General features: G+C 40.2%; 1 long non-coding RNA gene across 1 annotated transcript; it reads left to right on the forward strand.

Annotated features, from left to right (window-relative positions):
• Nucleotides 1-14,608: 14,608 nt before the first annotated feature.
• Nucleotides 14,609-15,836, forward strand: LOC136182741 (uncharacterized). The gene is made up of 2 exons (XR_010668790.1): nucleotides 14,609-14,737; nucleotides 15,347-15,836. It is a non-coding gene; the product is annotated as an uncharacterized lncRNA (long non-coding RNA).
• The last annotated feature ends 2,874 nt before the right edge of the window (nucleotides 15,837-18,710 follow it).

The raw sequence follows: 18,710 nt of genomic DNA on the forward strand, positions 1-18,710 counted from the left end.
CACATTTCCAGTACGTCGCAACTCCGTTCTGTTGTCCCAGCCATCATCTTCATTTACAACCAAGTGAACTGCTGATATTTGGAAACATAGGGACACGGTCTGTTGAGGACGAGACTTCAGGCATGTCTGATTTATCCAGATTATAAAAAGCAGTTCATCTGGAGGGCAAATAAAAAAGTGAGTCATCACGGCTCTATAAGCTTCACCACAGCAATAAAAACACATTAACCTGCTTCTCCGAGGACGGCGCTCATTACCCTGCTGGGACTCTGAGTCGTTCTTAAGACTGCGACGAGACGTCTGCTAATGGATTCCGGCGAATACTTTTGTGTACATACAGGATATATTAAAGCCTTTGAAAACCTGAGCAGCACATCATATTAGGAAGCAGGTTCATATTAGGATGGCAAGTAAGGAAGTAAACTATTTATTTAAACGCCCTTCAAACCATGTTTTCAAGGTTTTTCAAGGTGCCAACTGCAAGGAACAGGGAATCACTTTATAAACACGACATTAAAGGCTAAATAAGCCATAATTTAGCAAAAAAACACATGTCCTTCTCAAAAGAGAGAGAAGTCAAACTCTCTCTGGCTTTGTTGTTCTCAGCTTTGCTTTTACACTGATGGGACTCTGAACTCTGTGGAAACTTTTAAAGAGCAGCTAAAGACTCATCTGTTCAGACTTGCCTTTGTTTGATTTTGTGTAACTGTCTGTCTGTGATATGTCTGTTCAATTCTTTACTGTGAAGCACTTTGTGACGTCTGTTCTTGAAGGTGCTATTTAAATAATCTTCACTTACTTACAACGCTTCTTTTAGCTTGTGTTCATGTTTAGTTTGACGAACCCCTCCATCATTTTTGCCATGTTTCAATGTATCCTATTTGATTGTCAGACCACTATTGCTTGTTGTTGCATGGGACCCATTCAGATATCAGCAGATATAGTGGGAAGAACAATAACCCCCAGCAAACTGTAGCAAGGGCAAAAACTAAATGGTGTTACAATTCTTAGTTAGTAAGTGAGACGAATTATGGTCACAACTATGAGAGTCAAAACTAAGTTTTAAAAAAATGGACTCATCCATTGACCTCCTCCTCATCTGTCTATGCGCGGCCTCTCTTTTCAAAGATCCATCACAGTGGATGGAGCCATCTCAAAATTAGATGATTCTGTTCTTGTGATAGGGTCCACCTGAGAGACATTGGGGATAAAGACTGTTGTTTTCTGTGTCAGAGCACCGTGGTGATAAAAAGAACAACAACAACACAACTCAGCTCTCACCTTCATGTGAGGTCTCTGGAGGGGGTGATTAAGGCCGACTCCAAACTGGTTGTGTTTTGTGCGACTGGAACATCAGCCAACAGGCCTGATGAGAGAAGGGGCCAGCAGGTCCAGGGCAGCGAGGATATTGTGTCTTCATTATAATCCACACAGGGCTCGAGGGGCAGCATTGTTTAGGGAGGCAGCCAGCATCTCTTAAGGCTAATCCACACAAGCACCAGCAGGAGCCAAGCATCTGAGCAGCACATCCATGCTTTCTCCTGTGAAACTCCAGTGAAGTGAAGATGAGCAGACAGTGATAATAAAACTAAAAAGAAAAACAAAATCCACCTCTTGGGATTGCAAATGTTCTTTGAAACACACGGTTAGTGACCTGCAGGATGGAAGTTCTGCTTAACACAACACAACACAGCGTTTCTAAGCTCTCAGCAAGCCGTCACTAATTAAAGTCTTAATATCAGGAGTCGCTCAACACCTCGCTGAAAGGTGTATTTGTTTGTATTTGCAAAAGTACACTGTTTGGGAACAGAGCTTGTTAAAAAATGTATGAGGATCTAATGGATGCAGTATGCCCATGCGGTGATGACAGTGCACATTTCCTCTAAAATAAACTTTCAGAGTTGATTAGTGCGTGAGAAGAAGCTGTAACTTTGCAGGAGTTTGCAGCAGAGCTACAGAGGAGACTTGATAGCGCTGGAACAGAGAACAAAAGGCCCCAGGGCCACAGTGGATTCCAATGATGCAATTAACTATCTCTTAATTCATGTATATCTCATGACTGGAGAAGCCATTCGGGTCGATTATAGCCACTGGCCAGTACAAAAAAGAATGAGAGGGAGGTTGTGCATTTCTGTCCCTGAGTTGATCTGCGGCAGTGTAATTATGATGAATCAAATGGAAAACTGAAAATCCTCTTAATTGCAGTGTCATGTTGGAACAGGAAAGGGACCTGACCCAAAATGAAAAGAGCAGACTTTGAATCCATTCTGCTGCTCTATACATTTCTTTAAAATGAGTACAGCCCCAAAGAGCTGGAACAACATGTGACAGGATGTGAAACCAACTTTGGATAAACAGTTTACAACAAAGAACGTCCAAACAGTTGGCTGGACCAAAACCTTCAAGTGGAATTCAGATATTTTCAAATATCTGGGCACTGATTTTATACATTTTATACTACGTTCTCGCCACGGTCCATCAGCGCCATGGTTTTTCTTCGTCAGCCCCACTGGATCTGTTTTTGCACGAGAGGAAACATGCAGACAACATGATACTTTGTCTGTCTGAGGGTGATTGGTTATTCATTCGGTGACTGTTTTGACGTAATGTTGATAAAGTGATGAAAAATAGGACCGTGAATCTGTATATTGTGTTTTATTTTGAAATTGATCGGATGCTCTGTGCGTTTCCTTGTCTGACTTCTTGTCCGGGTTGTCATATTCTGTCCAGCTTCACGGGAACCTGCGACATACTGCGTCAAAAATAGCCACACAGCATCACCTCCGTTAAAATGGAGCAGAGTGTAGAGGCGCTGGTGGCACGCTCCGGAGACGGACTGCGACGCTCGCTGTGGAAACACAATGATTGACTAGAGTGGCAGGGAACTCCGGCATAGTGCACGGTACTGAGTATGTGGGGATTGTGGGTCAGAGTTGGTTCCTTCAGCTTGCAGCAGTGAAAGAGGAAATATATTCTCTGTTGTCAAATGCTACTAAAAGGCTCAGACAGTTATTCAAAGGCAAATGATCCACTGAAAACAGAAACGTTTTATGTTTTCGTTTTCAAAAAAGTTCCATTTTCAAACAACAATTGCAGTGCAACAGGAACATACCACGGCAGTCGTTGGCAGTGTGACTTAGGAATGAAACAGCGCACTTATGTGAGCGGTTTGATCCCCATTTTACTGTGTTACAATGCTGAATGTTCATACTTAACGTGGGCAAAGTTTCGGATCATGAGATCATATGTTGGAGTAATCCCAGGATGAGCCTGGAGAGGGCACTAAACAGCTTGTACTGCAAATCACACAATAGTTCCCCGATATGAAACCAAGAAGTTAACGAAACGTCTTCAAGCCTCTATACGTATGCCTCTCTCTCTTCTCCCAGCAGGATGGGAGGATGTTATTTGGGTTTTTGAATTTATTTCATAGTCCAGGTAGAAAGATCACGTCTGTATCATTACATTTATTTTTTACAGTTGGGGTCGACCTGAATCTTATGTCCGTGGTTTTTTTTTTTACACATGGAGAAGGCTGTTATGAATGAGAATAAATAATAACTGTATTGGAGTTGCTCACAGTCAGAGCTGCAGTTCACCAGGTTTCATGAGATCACACAGCGGGGTTAAAGCTGTGCTTGATGAGAGAGAAGTAATATGCGAATCTAATATTTCTCTCCCTCAACAATTTACACTGACTTTCCCTCTCAGTCACAGGAATACATCAGCAGTAATAACCTTGAACATACTTTCTGCTTTATTAATGCGCCTCAGTCAGGACACGGCGTATTTGAGGCTGAGCCAGTGTCTGATTAGCTGGTGAGGGAAGCTGGACTCTGCAGCCGCTGCTACAGGAACATTAAAAAGCACACAGTATGTATGCTCTGACTGAACACAATGTATCGCCTTTATATTTAATAAAATGTCAATAAAGTCCAGGACCTTCAGTCTCTCAGTCATCTTAATAAAACACGTTTTTCTGTGTTGTGGCTTAGGAAAATGCTCCAGTGCAGTACTGTGTATGTTCCAGTACTCCTCATTTCAAAAATTAGCAGGTACCAGCAGATTATTGTGTTTAAAGCCAGCATAGGAGTTCCTTTAGTGAATTAAGGATAGGGTGTGTTGGTGGGCTAGTGGTTAGTTCAGAGGCTATACAGTCATTCTAGATCTTGTATTACTTTTAAGCCGACAGTAAAATGGGACTTGATTGGGTAGAATGGGTAACAGCATGAGTAGAGAAACACCTATGACTGATGTACAGGAATAGTAGGCTCAAACAGTTTAAGTACAGTAAAGTATTATGAAGAACTCGAGAGAAAGGTTTAAGGCGTCTGTGTGAGGATTTCTATTGTGCTCAGCAAAGTCCAAAAAGTGCAGTTTCTATGTAGCTGTGTAGCTCCTGTGGAGTTTGGACTCCTGCTAGCTACCAGGTGCTGTAGTTGAGCGCTCAATAGACCGTTGATAGTAAGGATGTTAATGATGAATGATGAATCGATTAATCACCGTTAAGAATTAAACTGATTCAAAACAGTTTAACTGACAATCTGCTTTGTTTACAATTTTACTTACGGTGAATGAAGCGGTCACAACAAAGTCCAGAGTGGGAGAATTATGCTGTAAAGAGGGAAATGTCAAATGTAAATATTGCAACACTTTCTTAAAGTACAACTACAGTACATCGTCAATGTTGTACCACCTGAAAAGCCAGCACCGGACGATTGCAGTGCAGGTCGAAAGTGAAACACTGTCCTCTCAACAAACTATCAAATCGGTGTTTGCTAAAAGATGCTGTAGTAGTGTGAGCATGCAGAGGCATTAACTCAAAGGCTTTGCTTTATGGAGGAAAAGGACATGATGCCTTTAAATGGGGTGGACAGTGAAGGACTTTTTGAGCTACTGAACTACATTGAACCAGGCTATCGCATGATCTCAAGGAGACCAATCACTAACCACCTTGAGAAGCGGTACAAGACAAAAAAAAAAAAGAGGCGCAAAAGGCGCACTTACTTTTAACAATAACAACAGACTTTTTGGAAAGCTTTAAGAGAGTTACATTACCGTTACATGCCACTACATAGACAAAGACTGGAATTTACAATCAGTCGTCCTGCTAACCAAGGCCATGCCAGTCGGACACACAGCAGACAACCCATCTGAAAATCTGAATGAGACGTGGGGACTAGCTGGTCAAGTGACCACCTGTGTCCATGACAACACAAAAAATTATTGTGGCAGCAAACAGTCGTGCTAACTGGCAGTCTGTTTCAAGCTTTACGCACACTCTTCATCTGGCCATCGATGATGGATTTGCTGGGTACGTGCACCGGGTCATTGCTGCAGCTGGGAAGCTGGTGAGACATTTCAATCATAGCACCGTTGCCTCTAAAGCACTGGAGAGCAAGCAGCATCAAATTAAACTAATACAGTCCTGCAAAACAAGATGGAACTCTGTCTGTGAGATGTTTGCTGGACTGGAGCAGCACTGGGTAGTTACTGCTGTGCTTTCTGTTCGTGACCAATCTCAAAGATGCCGGAATATTGGAACTAAAAGATGAATACGTGCAGCTCATGGAGGATATCGTGCTATTCTTGGGAGCCCTAAAGTTTACCACGACCGTTATGTCTGCCCAAAAAGAGGACTCAATACACCAACAACTCAGGGGACCTTTCTGTGAAACTCCTGAAGTTTGCAGACGACACCACCGTCATCGTTCTCATCCCCGATGATGACGAGTCTGCTTACAGACGGGAGGTCCAGCTGGCCCTCTGCTGCAGTCAGAACCATCTGGAGCTGACCCCCCTTAAGACTGTGGAGATGACATTTGACTTCAGGAGTTACCAGTAACACTAATCAAACACCCACTGTGATTGTACATAAGACTATATATAAAAACTTTATAACTAATTTTTATGTTTAATGATTCTGATATTGAATCTCCCACACATGCCCGATCACATTCAGCCTGATAAATTCCCACTGAGAAAAGAGGGTGACAGCAGCCGGTGCGTGGAGTTAAAGCCATACTTATCACTAGAGCTTTTATTTGTGTGCACAGTCAGCGGACCTGCTGTCTTCACCAGCACTGATTGCATCAATGTCAGACCCTCATCAAAACCACCTTGGTTTTCTTTCTCCAGAAAAAAATACTACATTCTAATACTAAGATGCTTAAACTGACATCAGCAGTGCCATTTGGTAATATGGCCGACTGACATTGTGGCCAGCAGAGATATAGAAGGAAAACGGAGCTGCGAAACCACTTGAGGACAGCGTCACTGTAGAGGTAAAAAACTTCCTCCGCTACGACCACGCTCCTCTGGATGTAAACCCTGTTGACTGGTGGAAAACAAACATAGGACGTTTCACTAGGCTGGCTAACTTGGCCAGGGAGTACCTGTGCATCCCTGGGACGTCTGTGCCAGCAGAGAGAGTTCTCTGCAGATGGACTTACTGTGAATATAGACACTACTCAACCGTGATCATGTAGATATGCTGATCTTTCTAAAAAGAAACGACTAGGCCTTAATGGTGAGTATAGAGTATTTTATGCATTGACAACTCACTTCTGAAAGTGAAGACATGTTCATGTTCTCATAAATGTATTTTGAAGATAGTCTTATACAGCACTTTGTTAATTTTAATAATGTGTTTAATTTTTTCAGCCTTACAGAGATAGTGCCACTTTTGGCATTGTTTTGTTAGGCAGCGCAGTTAATGACAGTGATATGTTTAGAAGAGCACTGTTTTAAAGAAGGAGCCTTGTTGTTGTTGTTGTTGTTGTTTAAAGTGTTTGTATTTAATGAATAAATGTTTCACAATACTATTGTAATGCTATAATGATTTAAAGGGGTCATATTATGCTTTTTCTGGTTTTATATGCTCTTTAGTGTGTTTTCCATGTGTCCTGTGCATGTTTAGGAACATCTATGTGCAAAAATTTAAAGTCCGCAGAAACGCGGCTTCTCCTACATCCTCCTGTTAGCTGCAGCATTAGCTGCATGCAACATTCGGTTCTAGCCCCCCTCGAAAAAATGTTCCCAGTGTGATGTCTTGTCAGTGTGATATCACTGATCTAAGGCCATTGGCTCGCTGTGGCAAGCCCAGCAGCTCATGTTGCAGGCCCATTAACTCCTGTAGCACGCCCACGATATGCCGTAGCCTGCGGTAGCACAGTAGTGCTAAGGTGCTAATGTTTTTGCTTCCCGGCCCTCGGAGCCAAAGTGGCTGCATTCCCAATATGGTAAAAGAGGCGGGACATTTCCGAGAACTGTGCTGAGCGACTGACCAATTATGGCAGAGCCGACAGGCCGACCAATCAGATCAGACTTGGCACACGTGGGGACTCTGAACGTGGGCACTTCAGAGCCTTAGAGAGAGAGTCAGAAGAGAGGCATGGAGCGGCAGTACATGAAAACAGACGTGCTCTTTGTAGCTCATTAATATAAATGATGAATCATTAATTGATTGTTAACATGTTCAACTATCAGTGAAGAAAAATGACTGAAATGTTCAACCCTAGTCTATAGTAGGCTTGGGTGGTATCATGGTATACCAGGGTATTTAGAAATCCTGACGGTATGACTTTTTATACTGTCGAAAATGCCAACGCTACTTCTGTGTGAAACTGACGCAAATATAATGTATTGAGGTGAGGGGTTACAGGTTACACAGCACGCTCCAGCAGGGGTCAGATCCTGTAGACCCCCGTTACCGTGGCCACTATGACTGCATTACGGTAAACGGGCTAAGCTAACATCAGAGTGGAGGAGGGAGACTTTTTACATTATTTCTTCCTCACCAGGTCGTAATCATGCATTAACATAAAACGGGATTATTTGTTCTGTATATAAACCTTGTCGAGTGCTCTTTTGATTGAAAGAGTCCTATAAGAAAGTTAAAATGTGACCAGCGGAGTCAGGCAGAGAGCTTGCAAGCTAGCTGGTCTGTGCCTCCCAATTTTCACTGCAGGCTGAGAGCTCGACTACCGTACTGTAAGCTAGTAGGAGTGCAAACTCCTGAAAGTGAAAACAAACTGAACTAAAAGAGCGACACAGCTGTACAGACACTGCACGTTGTTGAGGTTACTGAACACTATAGAAATCGTCACGCAGGAAGACAGTTTAAACTTTTTTTCTCTTTCTAAGAGACCTTCAAAAACAAGGTGTGTCTTAAACACCATTGCAACTTATATTCTGGATTTTACGGTAAATGAAACTCTCCTGCTATTGTTGTGATATGTGGACTTTAAAAACCTCTGCATTGTTGCTTCAAGTGCAGCATCCGAGCGAATCTTCAGCACAGCTGGAAACACAGTCACACCACAACTCTTCTAACACTCCTAACTAAAACCGGACCCAGCACATGAAAATGTAAATCTCAAATGTGCATCTTACCAACTGTAAGGTTTACTGACTGAGGCAGTGGTTGACCTTCTCTGTTTTTCAAGGTCAAATGATTTTTTTTGCTAACAGAGTCTGGTGGCTTTGCAGAGCTCTACAGATGTTCTTGATTACAGCAATGAAAACATCTGGTTTTATGATTTGCCTTGTGAGGCTATACTGAAAGAATCTCACAATCATTTAGAGCCCATCAGATGTCAAATAGAGCCCAGGTTTAAGTTTACCTGAACTGAATGTTGCTAACAACACTGTACCATCCTACAGCCCCGGATCATGTATTTTAGCAACGCCATCTATCTAAATATGACCAATGTTTCTTTCTTGGTCTGTGAAGGTTTCATAACCTTGAACAGCTGAACAGCTCAGGCACTCTCAGGAGCGGAGCGGCTGATCAGGTGTGTCAGTGTGACAGCAGAGTGTGAGATGTCGCTGCTGCTGCTGCCTCTTATTAGTGATAACTTGAAATAGAGCAGCACTGAAATCATGTTGCCGCTGACCTTCACCCCGACCAGAACACACACAGATGTTATTAACTCCACGAGGAAGAGGGATGACGCTCTGTGGACGTGTCGTGGCACAGAGCCCATCGCAGGTGAAATATATCTCTCAGAAAAATTGCCATCCTTCACCGAGTAGACAGACTGCTTTCAATATGGAAGAAGAAACTGCTGCCTTTTTGATGGAGATAACAAGTGGGGGAGGAGGGGGGTGAGAGAGCGAGCTGTAAATAAAGGAAGGACATGAGGCTGGAGAATATAGATGAGCTAGTAAACAGGTGTTTGTTCTGCCTGTAAGTGCAGTTTGTCATCGTTTCAGCTCAAACCACATGCAGATAAAATGACAAATTCTACGAGGCTTTGAGTCTGGAAATCAGCCCCGACTGAACGACGCAGGAAGCGGTCGCCTCGGAGCGGAGGGCTGAGGATGTGGATCTTACGCTGGAATCAAAGACAGAGCGGGCTCCTGGAAAATCTCTCGCAGAGCCACAAAAAAATTAACCTGCGAGGGCCCAGTCCCCATTACTGCATCGCTGGTAGAGGGTCACCATCTGGCAGAGATCTATTGCACAATTACCTGAGGCGCTGCAGCAGTGACAGTCTGCAAAATAAAAAGCCTGCAGATGGAATCATAGAGGAGCAGCTGAATTCTATAACCAGGAGTCGTACTGAAAATACAGATGTACTCCGTCCTTTTTGAAAGCTCCAATTTAAGAGCAAACCTGCAGCAATTGCTTCCCCCACTGTTGCTGTTTGCTGTGATGCACTTTCTATTTACTTCTCAGCAAATTTAGGGTCAACACTTTTTTTCAATTTTTTTTTCAATTTTACTTGAAAACTTTTGACAAACTAGAGAGGCCGTTTTGGATCTAAATGAAATGGATTTCTTTGTGAGTCGAAACTGAAAAGTGATGACTTTATAATCACAAGAACCTCGACCCTTGTGGACATTTTCTGTTGTCCAGGTTAAAGCCAGGCTCATACCAAAAGTTTCCAAAAAAGACCTTTACACATGAGGGTAAATAAAGAAAGATTAGAATGATTGTTCCTGTAGTGTGTTGAGAGCAACGAAATTACCATCTAGGACGCAGCCAACTATTTCAGATGACAAAATAGATATTAGGAGTTGGTCTCATACACCAGGTTTTATGGTAAATGTTGAGATATCACAAAAAGTATTTTAATCTGCAGATTTTTTAGACCTTGAAAAACTGCCTGCAGCTTCTGCCAATGTTGTAAGTTTCTCTGGTGCACACGTGTTTGGAAAGACTTATTCCGTCTAATTCACAGTGCAATAAAAATGCTCCAAACATCAAACTGGCATCTAAAAATATACAAGCAGAGGATGTTGTGGAACAGAATAGACTGCATATTAAGACGAGGCTGGATATTCGGACAATGACAAAAGAACTTAGTTTTTCTCTGTCAATAATTCATTATGAAAATAATTGCTTCAGTAACTATATTTAGGCTACAATGACTTGAAAAAGCCACTTATACACTCTACCATCACTATCTGTTTATAAAACAGTTCATTGAAAATGCAAACTCCTGCAACTTCTCCTGCCTCTTAAATCTTAGCTCTCTGACCCCCCTACAAGGAAAAAACAAGCTGCCAGCCCAGCTTATTGTACCCTCTGCTTTAATTTGGCAAAAGTACAAATATCTCTGAACAAAACATTATAGAGTTATAGCTTACTAGAACAGACTCAGCAATGCAGAACACAGGGAGAGGGTGTGTTATTACCAAAACAAGAAACAGTTGATTTTATAAGCAAAATGAAACAAAAGAAAATCAGCCTTTAAAAAATGGTCTCATCACACAAACTGTGTGTGCACTTCTTCAGATGCTGTCAACAGGATGAGGTGCATAAGCATTGCACCTCCCCCCTCTAACCTACCACACAGGACCAACAAAATCTCAGGTAAGCATCCACATCATAACAGCACACACAGCCAAGTAAGCAACACACTTCAGCACCATGAACAGTGAACAGTGATCTTAAGGAATCCATCACCACAAACAAGCAATAGGTGCCTAATAGGCTCCTACTGTTCATAACATTATTATGGGCACGGCAGCCAGTTATTAAATATATGTTAGGATTTATTCTTAAAACAGCCTTCATTCAAAATCTAAAAGCAATAGGCTACAGATCACTAACACTTGCTTGTTACAATTTAAAGAGTGACAGTGTTAATTGGGGACTTTCAGCAAGTTCCTCTGTTGTTTTCCTAGTTACAACCATAGACTGTAAATAGGTTACAATAAATGTTGAAAACGTAAAGTATCATGACTAATGCATCTTTGTTTAGTTTTTTAATTATAGTGTCAAAAATAGCCTACTTACTAAATAGGCTATGTCTTTCATGAAAGCTCACAAAGAGGCCTAACAGCCTTAACAACTGCTGTAACTATGACAACCACAGATATTTGGCTGAAAGTCACTAATTAACATGGTCCCACTTTGAACCGTAACACCGGAAGCTTTACATAATGGCCTACATAAAATAATAAATAATCATGTTTTATAAACTTAATCTTAACAAAACGGTAGCAGCAGCAGCAGCCAGGGTAAAATCAGTTGGCACGGCGACCTCGTAGATTTTAAATGACTTACTGTTAGATGATCTTATTGAAAACAAAGTCCACCACAGGTGTCACTGCTGGATTTGAAACGCCTCCCTCGCTGCCCCATATGAATCTCAGGTGTCGGCCTTCTTCTGTCGGTTAACCCCAAACCTTTCATTAGAAGTTAATCGAGAAAAAAGAGCTGATTTTAAATGTTGTGCTTTGTCCTCCTCATTTACAGAAACCTAAAGAAACCATCCTGTTAGCTTGTTGTTCGTGCCAACAGCTGGCGGAACTTTTCAAAAGGTTTATGTTGACAAACAAAGCCCACCCATTGAGACGGAAGATGTGATTGGTCAATTTTACAGTCATTGAAATAATTTACCCTACTCATTGGATTACGTTAACAGGCCAACTTTTATTCTGCTAGCGGGACCACCAATCACAAAACTGGATTTAAAGTATTTTCTGCCTAGCAACAGCTGACACAAACCGAAAAGAGGGTTTTAACTCTCATTTTTAAAGGTCAAGAAATGAATTGATAAAATCAAATCATTTTCAAATAAAAAGTTAAAAAAAAAATAAGACCACCCTGGGGAGTTGTGACCCACCAAGAGGGGGTCGGGAGATGCCCTCCAAATAAAACTATGACAATTTAGAAAAGAAATGTAATTGTATGTTGTCCCCATTATTGTAAATATATATCCGTAAATAATTAAATTGAGTATAACCCTATTATTAAGTGAAATCAAATTAAATGAAAACACACTTAAAATGTAAATTTATACATGACAGCAACAATGTAGGAGTCTGCAGCTGCTCTATACACATAGAGATGAGCACCTGTGTCCATTTAATTATTTTTGTTTGTCTACTCAGTGCTAAAGTATATGGATATTACTTGTATTCCACCTTTCTGATAATAAATTACTATAAGTAATTGTCATATAATTGTTTTTTAGGCTGTTGTATTCTTTTGTTTTGTTCTTTTGTGTTGCAGTGTTTGAATAGACTTATAAGTATCCTACATGTGTGCGTGGCTGTCCCCTCTCACGTCCAGGGACAGTGGGGGTCCCAAGTCTGGCGCCCTGATTGTGAAGGTCACAAGCTGAAAAGTTTGGGAACCCCTGATAAAGAGGGTCATAACGGTTCCCTTCTACAAGAAACACAGGCAACACATCAAATGATGCTCACTTACAGTATAGAAAGTATTAAAAGCTGTAAAACTGTTTTTGATAAAGGTTTGAAAAAAATGTAATAAAGAAACAAGTTGATGTAAACTGCAAGTACCTGCAGTAAATCAAACTCCCTCTGCTTTAAAACAAGGCAAATACACGGCAAAGACTTAATACAAGTTACATTTATGTCTGTAAACGAGAAGGTTTTAACAATGTTGCAGATTCAGGGTCATAAAAAAGGAAAGTAGAGTTTGAGATGCTGTCAAAAAGGCCTGAAAGACAAAGTTTTCTCCAAAGTAAACCTCTTTGAGGGAATACGACAGTTCTTTATGCTTCGCTGGTAAGCCAGATTTGCCGAGTACGTCAGGCTGGAAATTTGTGGTCTGAAACCTTATCCTCTGCAATCTGCGTCAGTCAAATCCATTTGACAAGTGGCATTTGAGACAGAGGGCTTATTTCTTCGTTTTGCACAATCACAAAACAGTTTTGTCTGGAAGGAAAAGGGTGAGCAAGGTGGGAAAACAATATGGCTGCACTGACAAGTCTTTATCTGCCATCTGTCAGAATGTTTTTTCAGCTCAAATACGAACAAATGCAACGTGACATGGAATAATATTCCAGTTGACACGTCGTTGATTGGAAATATCAGGCAGATAAATGCAAACAGATGGTAAAATAGATTAGATTTGAACAAATGATCATTTACTGTCCGACTGTTTGAGCTCAAACACAAATGTGAGTGTGAGAGAGATTAAAGTGTAAAAAAGTGTACAAAAATAGAAGGTTGTGTAATGCGATTTATTTTACTTTATACAGCACAGAGACAGTCTGAGAGATCAGAAATTAGATACATAAATATTTAACGGAAATAAAAAGTGAATAAATGAAGGGACTAAAGAATAAAATGAGTGACATTACCACCTGGCTTAGCGCTGGTCACAAAGACATTATCTTTAGGTAACCGAAATAAACAAATGTATGAACTAACTAACCTGAAATAGAAGTATGAGGCATCAGTCATGTCTGAAATGTGTGGTAGAGTGTAATTGTGATGTGATGTGAGGTGCAGCAGACCAAACAACGGAAAAGGCTGAGGTGGTTGCAGCTGAGAGAGAGACTGAGGATCTCAATCAGGCAGACCTCAATGTCTCTCAGAAGGCCCTACACTCAGCTGAGGAGGTACCAGCTGACAACCCTCCCAGCTCCATGCACATCCCAACTCCATCCTCCTGAAAGAGCAAAACAAGGCCTAGTTTTCAGTGGCCTCAAGTGCAGCCAAATATTGATTGAGTTTTAAAAACTCCAAAGTGTGAAATATTATAAGCAAGCTTCATTTTGAAGATCTAGCCCACCTTGCATGTTACGTTTTGCAAACTCTAATTAGACGTGCACGTGCAGAATTGATGCAGGATGCTGACAAGAGAATCTGACCTGAAACACGACAGCGCCCTAACAGATATGTAAGACTTTTATTTAAGATGGATGGGCTTGCAGCGCTTTTCTTTTGTCTTTTCTCTGTTGGTCAATGTTTTAGACTCATCATTTATCTATTTGCTATTCTATTTATATTTGCTTTTAATGAATGTTTTCATAAACCAAAAATAAAATCAAACCATTTTTCAGCATATTTTCTTGCTTTGCAGCACATTTCCAGTGTTGCATTTGTTTTTTGACTGAATTTGCTGCACATATGTCCTTGTGTAAATTGTCCTCGGCTGTAACAGTTTGCCCTTGACAGCCTTCACACTAAGTGGTAACACACAGCATCACATTTTGAAGTGCTGGACTGCTCACCAAGCTTCTTTGGTTGACGAGTTGGGAGTGAAAACCATAGACTGTAAATATTACTGGACGAACCCTGACCCGTCTGTGACATAGGCAGAAAATGAGTCTAATCGACGGCCGCATCCATATTGGATTTGCAGTCTCAACCTAACTTTGGATCAACCTAGCTACAGCAGTAAGGCGGGACCGGCGGGACTTAACTCCGCCCATTCAGCTCGATGTTAGCAGTCCACTTCACAGCATAGCTAACAGCTAGGCTGCTATCATCAACTATTCCTGCTCATCCTGAGAAAACTCTACAAACAGTAAGTTAACATTTAACTTTTCTACAACACAGTTAAAACTAATTATATTCAACCCAAATATTTAATTAAAGTCTTAAAACTACTTTAGTCTTTAAATATACAACTATGGTTATTAGTTATTTGTCAGAGCATTTAGACTTTGTCAGTGTTAGCAGAGAAATACATTAACAAAGTTTTATACATAGACTGTAAATAAATATGAGACATCCAGAAGAAATCAATATTACAAAGCATACAGTTCATGTTACTGTTCTGACAAAAAGAGGAATGTCTGTGTTTTATATTTACTGATGTCAACAGCGATGTGGGTGAACATGACAATTGAAAAATAATAATTTATTATTTATTATAAGACATTTGTTTTCTATTGAACCCTGTGAAGTCATGGAGTCTGTGGACAGTGTCAGCTTCACACCAAAAACTTTAAGTATTAGAAAAAATAGTGTTTAAGACTGGCATCTATTATGATGAGTTGCAGCTACCTTGTTCAATATTATTCCTGCAGATGTGGCTCATAACAAAAAAACACCCTGAGCTGTCACATGTAGTTAACTGTACATTTTGTCTTGTCTGAGGCATTAATTGAACACCTTTGTATTTCTCTTATAGACACAGTGTGGATTATTGGTGACTTGTCCGTCGAGGTGCCCAGAGAGCTGCAGAGACAGAGGAAGAAACCTGAGCCTCAACAACATCTGCATTTGTTGGTTCTTCTGGGGTGGACTTCAGTTGCTTCTCTTCAACAGCTCGCTGCGAGGGAGGTCTCCCCCGGATGGCCTGAGTGATGTCACCCACAGGCTGAGAGCTGGAGCTGAGGCGTGTTTTAAACCTCCTGACAAACCGTTACACCGCACCCGCCTGTCAAGCTGGTCAGCTACACGCCTTATTGTGAATAACTCTTATCCTTCATCAAATCAAAACTGATGAGTCATCAAAACATTCACCCCCCCCCCGTACAGTGTGTGTCCATCGAGACATGAGCTAATCACACCTATTTGTTTGTTTTGTACCAAGCTGTAAACATGTTCATCTCTGCTGTAAAAACAGATTTTTTTTAATGTTGTTTTTCAGATTAAATAAATATTTCTATATAAATGCACTCCTTTATGTCTACTTATGTGTATACATTTCAGATTTGAAATGACAAGACTAAAATGTGCATTAATGCTCAACTCAATAGCTTAGGGAAGGAAGTCTACTTTTACACAACTTCTTATTCTTTCGACATTTTTTTTTACCAAATACTAATGTAGTTCATTTCTGAAAGTGGGATGGAACAGAGTCATTGCAAAAATATGCCCTTAAACAAGAAGCCCCATTCTTAAATCAAGATACATGGAGAGTAAATAAGATCAATAACTTGTGAATAAAAACACAGTTAAAAATGATTTAGAAATGTAGTCTTCCCTGATCAATATCACATAACATCAACTTCTCCCATCTAAACTGGACAAAGGGTTTTAAAATGGGAAGAAAATGGTTTGATTGCAAGTTGTTTGGAGGAGATCTACTTTTATTTGAACAGCTGAAGCATGAATACAGTCTTCCAAGGTGCAAACCCTCCTCCTTCTTCTGAAGCTTGTGGAGCTCCTTCATGTACTGCTGTCTTATCTGCTGGCCATCTTCTCTCACCAGAACTTTGACTGTTGAAAAGTCATTCAGAAGAAGCTCGAGCATGTGACATGGATCCAGGAGAACATGGACTTTTAGTGAGGGGTCTTCAGGATGACAAAGAAAGAGAGAAAATATCAGTTATTCATTAAATCATTTTGTTTGTTCTCATCTATTTTTCTGTATTCATCTGTGTGTAAGAGCACATTTATAAATTCAACAGTGTACTACCCAGACAACAAAGGTACAGTATTCAGGTAATCAACATCTATTCAAAGTTAAGAAGATAAACCTTATTGTAATCATGCTGTTTTCAGCTCTCTCACTCACTCACACAATTATATTCCACATCAAATTGTCTCAGATTTTGTGTGAGGAAAAATTAAGCAATTTATTGTGGATAGTACTTCATCTTAACATGAAACAAATATAATCTGAATTATTTGAATCATTAACAGGTCCCAACTCTCTGTGCTTTAGTACAGAACATACAGTAACTCATTTATTATTAACATGAGCTCAGTACATGGCTGTATTCTTCAAACTATTTCTTATACTTTATATCTATGTGCTTTATATCTTATTTTCATTCCATATGTTATTTAGATTTTATATTTCTACTGCTATTGTCTGTGTATGAGTTCAGTGAAAATTAATATGGTTATTAATATAGTTCTTAATGGTTACAGATGCTCTTACAAAGTGATTTTTTTAAAAATTTGTTAACAGTTTGCTCAAATCTTAAGACACTACATCAACCATGTAACTTTAATGTCGTCCTCTATAACCTACACAGCACATTAGGTTCAGTTCAGTTTATGTTACTGACGGATAATTACGACACAAAGTTTGTTTTTAATGTCCACATTTACGTGGAGTATAACATTCCTCATAACGTCAGATAACCACCGAGGTGAACCTTTAGCTTCTAACATCACACAAACTCATTATTTTCAACAACAACATCTTAACAACAAACATTTCTAAACCATTGACCGTAAATAATGTAAATAATGAGCTACACAGTTAGCCGACTGGTTTACAAGCTAATGCTAAACAAGCTAGGTCCGTAAATATAAATACCGACACATGAGTAAGCAGTAAATATAACACTAATATATCACTTACCAAAGAAAACTGAAGCATCAACTTCTTGGATGGTCTGTTAACCGCACAGCAAGCCGTGTATGTTGTCAGATATGTGTTAAACAAACTCTCCAAACGAAGTAAAAAAGAGGAGAAATCAGACGGAGCAAGCTGTTAGCCTCCTGACCTGCTGACCTGACAGACAGATGCAGCGCGCAGAGCTGTCAATCAAATCTGACACAACCAAATATGGGCATAGTCGTTTTCCTTAATAGAATAAAATCCGATGAGTTATAAAAAAATTAACCCCCCCCCCACAGTGTGAGGAAAAGGGGCCGTCAACTTCTCAGATATATCTCGTTTTTTGAACCAGGCTGTAAACATGTTGATTCCTGTGGTAAAAACAGGCTTTTTTGGCTGTGGGCTTATGGCACTTCCGGCGCTTCTGCAGCCAGCCTCAAGTGGAACCTCGAGGAACTGCAGTTGTTTGTACTTCCGCATAGGCTTCATTTTTCGAGACCGGAGGTTGCCCCTTGGTGAAAACATGTTGTGTCGTTTGAAGAACAGTTACGGTAAAGCTTTAATCAGAAAATAATTTATTTGTTTCTTAGATTGCCCTTGAGATAAATTCAAAATGTATAAAAAAATAAAAAATAAAAAAAAGAATTCAAGATGCTGGCCTTCTGAAGATTTGAGGTTAAATATACAGTAATACATATAACACTGTGGTATACAGGCCTACAGTATGTGAGGGAATTAAAGCCCCTCTCAGGGTGAATTTTATAAAATGAGATGTATAAGAATCGCCTTCACTTAAGGAGCAGTGAGAAAAAGACAGTATCTGTACGTAATGACTTACTCTTACTGTACTTAAAGGCTTTAAGGTAACACTGTGGTGCCTCCACTGTAGCATATAGAAAATAAACCTCCATCAAAAATAAGCTTTTAATGTCTCTTCACTCCACGTCTAAGCTGATTAATGCAAATTGATTGGTTTAATAGCACACTTAAGACCATTCATCCTTCACAATGCTTCCAGACTCTATATTTAATGCCTTTTATTCCATATGAGCTTCATAGCTTTAAATCCAAAAGTGATGATTACATTTAAAGTAGAGCTGCTTTAAGGGTTTTAGAGAAATAATATGCAATTAGCAGTTTAAATGTAATGGCGGCGATCATTTCATCAGAGTAGACGACACATTTATCAAACAGAAGATGACTCATTTTAAAACCAAGCTCTTCATTTCATGGCTATCCTGATCAATCTGTTAGG

This window comes from Labrus bergylta, chromosome 15, assembly GCF_963930695.1.
Source record: "Labrus bergylta chromosome 15, fLabBer1.1, whole genome shotgun sequence".
Taxonomy (NCBI): domain Eukaryota; kingdom Metazoa; phylum Chordata; class Actinopteri; order Labriformes; family Labridae; genus Labrus; species Labrus bergylta.